Genomic DNA, 11,908 nt, shown 5'->3' with positions numbered 1-11,908 from the left:
ACCAAATGTTATCATGTATTAACCTGAGTACAATTTGCTAGTACTTAATAGAGAATTTTTATTTCTATGTTCTTGAGTAATATGATTCTACAGTCTCTATTTGTGACACTTTTCTGTGATTTTGGTATCAGGGTAATGCCGGCCACATAAAATGAAGTTGAAATATAACTTTCTCTTATACTTCATGAAAAAGATATTGAAAATTGCTATTACATCATCCTTAGATATTCAGATCCACCAATGAAACAATTATGGTTAGGAATTTTCTTTGTTGGAAAGTACGTAGCTCAATTTAAATTTCTAACAGTGACAGAAATAGTCATGTTTGTTTCCTGTAGAGTGAATTCTGGTAAGCTTCCTTTTTTTATTAAATAAGATTTTATTTATTCATGAGAGACACAGAGGGGGAGAGAGGTAGAGACACAGGCAAACATCCGGCTTCATGCAGGAAGCCTGATGCGGGACTTGATCCTGAGACTCTGGGATCATGTCCTGAGCCAAAGGCAGACGCTCAACTGCTGAGCCACCCAGGTGTCCCAAGCTTCTGATAGTTTTCAAAAAGGGTTCATTTCATGTCATATTTTGTGCCGCAAAATTATTCATATTTACACCTTACTATTTAAAATTCTGCAAGGTCCACACTGACAGCCTCTCTTTAATTCCTATTATTTGTTCATTGAGAATTTTTTTTCCCTTGATGAACAAACACACACACATACACAGCAACAAATTTATCAATACTACTCATACCTCTATAAGGAAGAAGCTTTTGGCTTAAGTGATTTTTTTTTCAGTGTTTGTTTCCAATTTCATTGATTTCTGCTAATATCTCCTTATATACTCTGGGTTTTGGTTCCTCCTCTCTTTTTTGGTTTTCTTAAAGCAGAAGCCTAGATTAATGGATGGAGATATTTCTAATTTTACTAACATAAATATTAAATGCTGTAGGTTTCCCACTAAGGAACTGCTTTAGATGGCATCACAAATAGTTTGATATATTAGACTTTCATTCCTGAGGCTTCCTTTGTGAACTGATTTTAGAAATCTGCAATTTAGCTAATATTTGGAGATTTTCCAAATATTTGTTATATATTTCTTATTTAAATCTGTTATGGTTACAGAACATATCTCAAATTATGCCAACTATTTATAATTTGTTGATTTGTTTATAGCCCCAAATAGAGTCTACCTTGTCTAGGGTCTATGTGCATGAGAAAAGAATGTATTATACTGTTTTCAGTACATTATTCTAACATAACAGGTCAAACACTGAAAATTTTTTTCTAGTCCGTCAAATACTGATAAGCAATATAGATTCTACAAGTATAACTATAGATTTGTCTGTGTTTTCCTTCAGCTCTATCAGTTTTACTTCATGTATTTAGGATCACTTTTATTAGGTACATGTACATCTGTGGTTACTGTCTACTCTGTTCATTTATCATCAGGAAATAACATCCCTCTTTAACATTAGTAATACCCCTTTATCCTGAAGTCTGTTTTATCTGATATAGCCACTCAGACATTTTTTGAAATTAAAGTGTAGTTGATAGTGTTCTGTTAGTTGGAAGTGGACAAAATAGTTATTTAACAATTCTATATATTACCCTGTGCTCAACATGATAAATGTAATTACCACCTATCACCATGCCATATTACAGTATCATGGACTATATTCCCTATGCTGTATTTATTTCATCCCTGTGACTTTATTTTATAACTTGGGAGTCTGTAACTTTTTAATCCCCTTTGCATATATCACCCATCCCCACCAACCTCCCCTCTGGCAACCACCAGTTAATTCTCTGTATTTATGATTCTTGCAAGATTTTTTTGTTGTTGTTCATTTGTTTTGCTTTTAAGAATCTATACATAAGTGAAATCATATTGGAAATTGTCTTTGACTGACTTATTTCACTGAGAGTAACACCCTCTAGGTCCACCCATGTTGTCACAAATGGCAAGATCTCATTCTTCTTTATGGCTAATATTCCGTGTGTGTGTGTGTAAATAAATATATATACATTTATACCAACCTTTGTCCATTCACCTATTGAGACATTTGGGTTGCTTCCGTAACTTGGCTATTGTAAATAATGCTACACTAAAATGAGGGGTGCATAGAACTTTCGGAGTTAGTGTTTCTGTTTCCTTTAGTAAATACCCAGTGGTGGGATTATGGGCTCATATGGTATTTCTATTTTTTTGAGGAGCCTCCATACTATTTTCCCCAGTGGCTGTACTTTATATTCCTAACCAACAGTGCACAAGGGTTCCCTATTTTCCACATCCTCATCAAAACTTGTCTTTTTGATATTAGCCATTCTGACTGAAGTTAGGTGGTATCTCATTGTGGCTTTGATTTGCATTTCCCTTATCATTAGTGATGTTGAACATACTCTCATGCATCATGTCTTATCTGTATGTCTTCTTTGGAAGAAAAATCTATTCAGATCCTCTGCCCACTTTTTAATGGATTGTTTTCTGGTGCTGAGTTGTACAGAGCTTTATATATTTTGGATATTAACTCTTCTTCAGATACATCACTTGCAAATATTTTCTCCCACTGAGTAGATTGCCTTCTTATTGCACGGATAGTTTCCTTTGCTGTGCCTAAGTTTTTTATTTTGATGTAGTTTCAACAGTTTATTTTTGCTTTTATTTCCCTTGCCCTAAGGGATATGTCTCCTAAGAGACATATCTAGAAAAATGTTGAAATGCTGATGTCTACGAGATTACTTCCTATGTTTTATTCTAGGAGTTTTATGGTTTCAGGACTCACACTTAGGTCTTTAATCCACTGTGATTTTATTTTTGTATATGGTATAAGAAAGTGGCCCAGTTTCTAGACAGCTACATATAAAAGAATGAAACCTGGCTAGGATGCTGGGGCTTACTGAGGTAGCAGGCCAGTGAGAGTGCCAAGGCCCTGCTACTGTCTGCACTACCAAAGTGGAAGGAAATATAAACAGTAGTGCTCCATCAGTGCTTCAAACCCTGGAGAGAATTCCAGCAGGCCACCTACCATGTGGTAGAGGACTGGTTCCTTTATATTCCAGTTGCCTCTTTCAAATACAGTTTTTCTGTGGCCCAGGACAGATGAATCTGCTCCTGGTCCCTCAGTACTATCCTTCCCTACTGCAGTTGTAAGCATCCGGGGTGGGTTTATGTTCACTACGATGTGTCTCCCATTATTCTCTATGTTGTCTCTTTCTGTCCTTTGTTGTACAGAAGCTGTTTAGCCCTCAGTTCTTTTTCAGGAGGAATTATTCTATATGTAAGTATAGATCTGGTGTATAAAGGAGGTGAGCTCAGCATTACCCTGTGTCACCATCTTGAACCTCCCCAAACGATTTTTGATAGGTGTTTGCATGCTCTATAAAGTTCTAATCTCTTGCCTTTAAGATATCTATGTTAGGATATTGAAATAGGGTATCCTGTAGATAGCATACAGTTGGGTTATAATTTTTTAATCAAATATGACAGGCTCTAAGGTTTGCTTGATCATTTACATTTAATCTAATTACAGATATGTTTGGATGTAGGTCTACCACATTATGATATTCTGATTGTCTCTTTGTTTTATAATTCTTTAAATGTTTTAAATATACTCTGTGTGTGTGTGACTTTTGGATTATACCTCTTTGCAGAATTTTATTAATAATTTAGAGATTTTTTTAAACTTTATTTTTTTTCTCATTAAACTTGTTTTAATGGGTCTCAAAATTCTGTGACAGATTTTTGGTCAAGTTGTTTCCATTAGAAAGTATGGATTTTAAAAACTAATAACTTAAAACTGGCACACACGCACAAAAAAGCACAAAGGGTCCACAAAACATTATCCTTTCCTTCTGAAGGTTTTATGATGCATTGTTATAATTAACCAGTCTTTTACTATTCAACTTAAATGGCCAATTGACACAAACAGTTCTGAGACTGTTCCTCCTCCACTGATAAAGACTGGGGTGGCAGGTATTGGGGATAATATTCATTTAGCCTTCTGAGCTTTCTGGGCAGACTTGGTGACTTTGCCAGCTCCAGCTGCCTTGTTGTCCACTGCTTTGATGACACCCACAGCAATCGTCTGTCTCATGTTACGAACAGCAAAATGGCCCAGAGAGGATAGTCAGAGAAGCTGTCAACACACATAGGTTTGCCAGGAACCATATCAACAATGGCAGCATCCCCAGATTTCAAGAACTTGGGACCATCTTCCAGCTTTTTTCCAGAACGACAATCTATCTTCTCCTTCAGCTCAGCAAACTTGCAAGCAATGTGAACTGTGTGACAATCCAGCACAGGTGCATATCCAGCACTGATTTGGCCTGGATGGTTCAGGATAATCACCTGAGCCGTGAAGCCAGCTGCTTCCATTGGTGGGTCACTTTTGCTGTCACCAGCCACACTGCCACGACAAACATCTTTGACAGATACATTCTTGACATTGAAGCCCACATTGTCCCCAGGAAGAGCCTCACTCAAAGCTTCAGGGTCCATTTCAACAGAGTTTACTCAGTTGTAACACTGGAGCAAAGGTGACCACCATGCCAGGCTTAAGAACACCAGTCTCCACTTGGCCCACTGGGACAGTACCAATACCACCAATTTCGTAGACATCCTGGAGAGACAGATGCAAGGGCTTATCAGTTGGACGAATTGGTGAAAGAATGCAATACAGAACTTCCACTGGCATTCCCATCTTTACAGGTGACTTTCCATCCCTTGAGCCAAGACATGTTAGCACTTGGCTCCAGCATGTTGTCATCATTCCAACCAGAAATTGGCACAAATGCTACTGTGTCAGGGTTGCAGCCGATTTTCCTAATGTAGTGCTAACTTCCTTAACGATTTTTTCATATCTCTTCTGGCTGTAGGGTGGTTCAGTGGAATCCATTTTGTTAACACCAACAATCAGTTGTTTTATACCCAGTGTGTAAGCCAGAAGGGCATGCTCACGAGTCTGCCATTCTTGGAGATACCTGCTTCAAATTCACCAACACCAGCAGCAACAATCAGGACAGCACAGTCAGCCTGAGATGTGCCTGTAATCATGTTTTTTATAAAATCCCTGTGTCCTGGAGCATCAATGATGGTCATATAATACTTGCTGGTCTCGATTTTCCACAGGGAGATATCAATGGTGATACCACGTTCACATTCAGCTTTCAGTTTATCCAAGACCCAGGCATACTTGAAGGAGCCTCTTCCCATCTCAGCAGTCTCCTCAAATTTTTTGATAGTTCTTTTGTCGATTCCACCACATCTGTAGATCAGATGGCCAGTAGTGGTAGACTTGCCCGAATCTACATGTCCAATGATGACGATGTTGATGTGAGTCTTTTCCTTTCCCATTTTGGTTTAGGTTTAGCAGTGGTTTTCACAACACCTGTGTTCTGGCGGCAAACCCGATGCAAAAAAGGATTCTTTAAAACTTTAATTAAAAATAATATAATCTTTGTCAGTCTCTTCACAAATGGTGTTTGGAAAATTGGACAACCACATGTAGAAAATTAAACGACCATTTTCTTACACCATACACAAAAATGAACTCAAATGGATGAAAGACCTAACTATGAGATGGGAATCCATCAAAATCCTAGAGGAGAACACAGGCAGCAACCTCTTCGACCTTGGCTGCCACAACTTCTTATTAGACACATGTCCAGAGGCAAGAGAAATAAAAGCAATAACGAACTATTGGGAATTGGTCAAGATAAAAAATCTTTTGTGCAGCAAAGGAAACAGTGGACAAAATAAAAAGACAACCGCCAGGAGAAGAAGATATTTGCAAATATCCTATTATATAAAGGGCTAGTATTCAAGATCAATAACTAATCAAAGTCAACACCAAAAAAACAAATAATCCAGGCAAGAAATGGGAAGACATGAACAGACATTTCTCCAAAGAAGACGTACAAATGGCTAACAGACACATGAAAAAATATTTAACATCACTTGGCATCAGGGAAATATAAACCAAAACCACAATGAGCTATATGCCTATTAGAATGGCCAAAATCAAAAAGACAAAAAAGGATGTAAAGAAAAAGGAAGCCTCGTGTTTATGATGGGAATGTCAACTGGTATAGCCACTGTGGAAAACAGTATGGAGAGTCCTCAAAAATTTGAATACAGAAATACTGTATGATCCAATTAATTCCACTACTGGGTATCTGCCCAAAGAAAATGAAAACACAAATTCAAAAAATTATACGCACCCCTATATTTACTGCAGTATTATTTACAATAGTTAAGATATGGAGGCAACTCAAGTGTCCACCAACAGATGAATGCATAAGGAAGGTAAGATATATATGTATGTATAATGAAATATTACTTGGCCATAAAAAGGATGAGATTTTGCCATGTGCAACAAATGGATGGACCTACACTAAGTAAAATTTGACTAAGAAAGACAAATACCCTATGACTTCACTCATATGTAGAATCTAAAAAACAGGGGCAGCCCGGGTGGCTCAGTGGTTTAGCGCCGCCTTCAGCCCAGGATGTGATCCTGGAGACCCGGGATCAAGTCCCACGTCAGGTTGCCTGCATGGAGCCTGCTTCTCCCTCTGCCTGTGTCTCTGCCTCTCTTTCTCTTTGTGTCTCTCATGAATAAATAAATAATAAAATCTTTAAAAAGAAAAAGAATCTAAAAATCAAAACAAATGAATAAACAAAAAAACAGATTGCCCTATAAAAACAGGATGGTTGCGATAATGGTGGGGAGTGACATAAGGGGTGAAGAAATGGGCAAAATGGGTGAAGGAGAGTGAAAGATACAGGCTTCTAGTTATAAAATGAGTAAGTCATGAGAATAAAAACTAGACCAAAGGGAATATAGTCAATGACAGAAACAATAAACAAAACTAAAAGTCAGCCTACAGAATGGAAGAAGATATTTGCAAATGACATGTCTGATAATGGGTTAATATCTAAAATATATAAAGAATTTATTAAACTTAAAAAACATATAATCCGGTTAAGAAATGGGCAGAAGACATGAAGAGACACTCTTCCAAATAAGCCTTCCAGATGGCTAGCAGACACATGAAAAGATGGTCAACATTACTCATCATCAGGGAAATACAAATCAAAACCACGATGACATACCACCTCACACCTGTCAGAACGGCTAAAATTAACAACATACAAAACAACAGTTGTTGGTGAGGATGCAGAGAAAGAGAAATCCTCCTGCACTGTTGGCAGGAATGCAAACTGGTACAGTGACTCTGGAAATCAGTATGGAGGTTCCCCAAAAAGTTAAAAATAGAACAAACAGATGAACATATGGTGGGTGGGTGGGGAACAAACCCTAAGAGTCTCTTAACAATACAGAACAAACTGAGGGGAGATGGAGGGAGATGGGTGGGAGAGGGGTGAGAAGAGTAATACATATCAAGGAGGGCACTTGTTATGATGAGCACTGGGTGTTGTACGTTAAGTGATGAGTTAATGAATTCTACTCCTGAAACCAATATTGTACTGCATGCTAACAAGAATTTAAAAAACTAAAAATTAAAAAAATAAAGGAATATAGTCAATGACATTGTAATAGCACTGTATGGTGAGAGATGGTATCTATACTTGTAGTGAGCACAGCATAATGTTTAGAGTTGTTCAATTACTATGTTGTACACCTGAAACTAATGTAACATTGTGTGTGAACTATATTCAAAAAAATTAAAAATAAAAAAAATTTTAAAGGCTCCAATCAATTTTATTTCTTTACTAGCAATAAAATATCCAAAAATGAATTAAGAGAACTCCATTCTGAGTAACATCAAAAATAATAAAACATTTAATAATAAATTTCACAAAAGAAAAAACAATTTACATATTGAACACTACAAAAAATATGGAAACCTTATGTTCCTGCATTGGAAGATGCAATATTATTATAAAGACAACACTCAACAAATTGATCTATAAAGTCAATGAAATCCATGCTGAAATGCCAGCAGGCTTTTTTTTTGTATTAAAAAAATATGGGAAAGTGCCTGGGTGCCTCAGTTGGTTGGGCATCTGCCTTTGGCTCAGGTCATGATCCCGGGTCCTGGGCTCAGGCTCTGCATCAGGCTCCCTGCTCGGTGAGGAGCCTACTTTTCCCTTTGCCCCTCCCCCTGTTCATGATCTCTCTCACATAAATAAATAAAATCTTTTTGTTGTTGTTGTTAAATATTTTATTTATTTATTCATGAGAGAGACACAGAGAAAGAGAGGCAGAGACACAGGCAGAGGGAGAAGCAGGCTCCACGCAGGGAGCCCGACGTGGGACTCGATCCCAGGTCTCCAGGATCACACCCTGGGCTGAAGGCAGTGCTAAACCGCTGAGCCACCCAGGCTGCCCATAAATAGATAAAATTAAAAAAAAAAAAAATGGCGAGGCACCTGGGCCACTCAGTGGTTGAGCATCTGCCTTTGGCTCAGGTCATGATCCTTGAGTCCTGGGATTGAATCCTGCATCAGGCTCCCCAGAGGGAGTCTGCTTCTACCGCTGACTATGCCTCTATCTTTGTGTCTCTGAAGAGTAAATAAAATCTTTAAAAAAAAAAAAAAAAAAAAAGGCAAGCTGATCAGAAGTGCAAGGCACACAGAATAGCCAAAACACTTTCAATTTTTTTTAATAAACAATGTAGTGAGTCTTTTGTTACTATATTTTAAAATTTACTTTAAACCTACAATAATCAAGATAATATAAAATTGATGAAAGAATAGCTACAGAAAATAACTGATAAACTGGACTTCATCAAAATAAAAAAAATGTAGTGCTTCAGATAGACACTCTAGAAAATGAAAAGACCAGTTACATAGTGACAAGAGTATCTGTAAATCATATTTCTGATAAAGGACTTGTGTTCAAAATACATATGTATATGTATTTATACATATATACATATACATCAAAATATATATGTATATATATAAAGCAATTTTACAATGTATTAAAAAAAATTAAAAATGGAAAAAAGATTTAAATGATATTCCACCAAAATCGTATGAATGAGCAATAAGCAAATGAAAAGATGCTCAATCTCATTAGAGCTTAATTAAGTAAATGTAAAATAAAACCATAACGAAATACCACTTCACACTAACTAAATTGGCTATAATCAAAAAGACAGACAACAGCAAATGATGATGAAGGTGTGGAGAAATGTTAACCCTCACATACTGCAGTTGGTAATGTAAAATAGTACAGCCGCTTTGGAAAACAATTTGGCAGTTTCTTTAAGAGATAACTGAATATTTACCCTATGACCCAGCTATTCCATTCAAGAAAAATGGAAACATAAAAGGACATGTACATAAATTTTCATAGCAACATTTATTAATAATAGCCAAAGGAAATAAAAGGAATATAAGTCAAATTTCTGTAGTGTTGAATTATGAAACAAAAATGTGGTATATCTATAATATTTAGCTTTAAAAATATATATACCAAAAAAATAAAAATAAAAAAATATATACTAATACATGCTACCACAAGGATAAACGTCAAAAAAATTTAATAAGTGAAAGAGGTCAAAATATCATGAATATTCTGTAATTTCATTTATATGAATTATCAAAGAAAGGCTAATTTTTACAGAGATCAATAGTAACACAGGACTAAGGATGGGAATAGGACTGACTATAAATGAGCTTGATGGAATTTTTGGAAATAATACACTGTCCTAAAACTGGATTGTGGTGACAGCTGCACACTATACAAATTTACTAAATGAATAAGTGCATTGTGCACAAAAAAAATGAATAAATCTATTATTTTAGCTCAGTAACACTTAAAAAGAACCAAACTGAAATTCTTTTTTTTTTTTTTCCCAAACTGAAATTCTTAACTAAGAATGCAGTATCTATGCTATAAAGAGTTCACTTGAGGGGGCACCTGGGTGGCTCAGTTGGTTAAGTGTCTGACTCTTAGTTTCAGGTCAGGTCATGATCTCATGGGTCATGAAACTGAGCCCCATGTCAGCTTCATGCTCGGCAGGGAATCTATTTGAGGATTCTCTCCCTCTCCCTCTGCCTCTCCCCACTACTTGTATGCTCATGCTGTCTCTCAAACAAACAAACAAACAAATCTTTTTAAAAAATTCACTTGAGATCTTAAATAGGAGAATGGAGACAAGAAAAGAATGTCAATAAATTTGAAGACAGATCAACAGAAATTACCCACTCTAAGCAACAGAACAACAAAAAGAATCAAACAAAACAGAATCTCAGAACCTAGGAGGCAATATTGAAATGTCTAACGTACAAGTCATCAGAGTGCCAGAATGAGAAAAAAAAATTATACTGAAAAAAGTTTGTAGGAATATTACCAGAAAACTTTCCAAATTTGATAAAAGATAAATCTACATATTCAACTATTTCCAGGAAATCCAAACAAGATAAACTGAAAGAAAAAAAAACACTCAGAAATATCACCTTCAGCCGTCAAACTGCTAAAAAACAAAACTAAAAAGCTTTGAAAGCAGCTACAAAAAGCAACATAGTTCAGATGGATTATCAACAATTCAAACTACCACAAACTTCTCATCAAAAACCATGGAAAACAGAAATGGTAGAAAAACATCTTTAAAGTGTTGAAAGAAGAGGGGCGCCTGGGTGGCTAAGTCAGTTGAGCATCAGACTCTTGATTTCAGATCATGGTCTCAGGATTGTGGGATTGAGCCCCAAGTGAGGCTCCAGCCTCAGTGCGGAGTCTGCTGGAGATTCTCTCCCTCTGCTTCTCCCTCTGCCCCTTCCCACATGTCTCTCTCTCTAAAATAAATAAATAGATAGATAGATAGATAGATAGATAGATAGATCTTTATAAAATAATAAAAATTAAAAACCAAAGTGCTGAAGGAAGAAAAAACATCATCTAACACTTTTTTATCCAGTGAAAAAGTTCTTCAGGAATGAAGATGAAATGAACACATTCTTAGATTAAAGAAAATGAAGAGAATTCGTTGTAAATGAAGTCGAGATGAAATAATAGTTCTTTACTCTGAAGGTGAATGATACCCAGGGGAAGCTAACATTCTTAGAAATGAAGAACAAAACTGGTAAATGACTGAATAAATATAAAAGGTCATTTTTCTCCTGCAAAGGCCTTTAATATACATAAGACTCTTAAAAGGAGAAACCATAACACAGTCTGGTGGGCCTTCAAAATATATAAATATAAAACACATGGCAACTATTAAAAAAATCATTTAAAAAAAGTATGGCTTTTTTTTTTAAAAAAAAAGTATGGCTTTTAAAAAAGAGTGGTAAAACATTAAATCTATATAAACTGTTAGGTGATTACTAGGTATGTTTATTGTAATCCCTAATGCAACAAATTTAAATGTTATAACCAAAAAATTTAAAAGAACATTAAAATTGAATACTAAAAATATTTAATAATACAAAAGAAAAAATAAAAAACAGAAACAATAACAAAGACAACACAGCTCAGACATGTAGAAAGCTACAAATAGCATCATTACATCTCATTACATCCCTTAAGAAAAGGGCTTGACAAATTGCAAATTACAGATTTTATTAACCATATAAGTAAAGTCATAGAGCAAAAAATTATATAGAAATTTAAAGAAAGATAGATACCTACAGTGAAAAACAGAATCTGAGCGTTTGATCACTGGAACAAATGCCACAAAAAGTGGCAAGAAAGAAGGAAGGTATAACTAAAAATTATACTGCTAAGTGCCAAGTGTAGGCTATCAAGAGAATGACAAGCCCTTGGTGGGGGTGGCGTTTCAAAAAACAGGTAGTTTTTACAAACAGGTGGCCACAGGGAAGATCACAGAGAAAGATTCCCTTGGTGCTATTTGGGGGAGGGGAGCAGCAAGTAATGCCAAAATTCTGCCCATATGGATCCTTCCTATCTCTCTTACCAAAAAAAAAAAAAAAAAAA

At 35.9% G+C, this 11,908-nt stretch overlaps 1 pseudogene; it reads right to left on the bottom strand.

Moving 5' to 3' along the window:
* Positions 1-3,838: 3,838 nt before the first annotated feature.
* The window catches only part of LOC112911807 (elongation factor 1-alpha 1 pseudogene), a 76,325-nt pseudogene continuing 68,255 nt past the window's right edge, over positions 3,839-11,908 (bottom strand).

This window comes from Vulpes vulpes, chromosome X (genome assembly GCF_048418805.1).
Source record: "Vulpes vulpes isolate BD-2025 chromosome X, VulVul3, whole genome shotgun sequence".
NCBI classification, from domain to species: Eukaryota; Metazoa; Chordata; class Mammalia; order Carnivora; family Canidae; genus Vulpes; species Vulpes vulpes.
The sequence above is the reverse complement of the archived record's forward strand: the minus strand, read 5'-3'. Positions and strand labels throughout refer to the sequence as shown.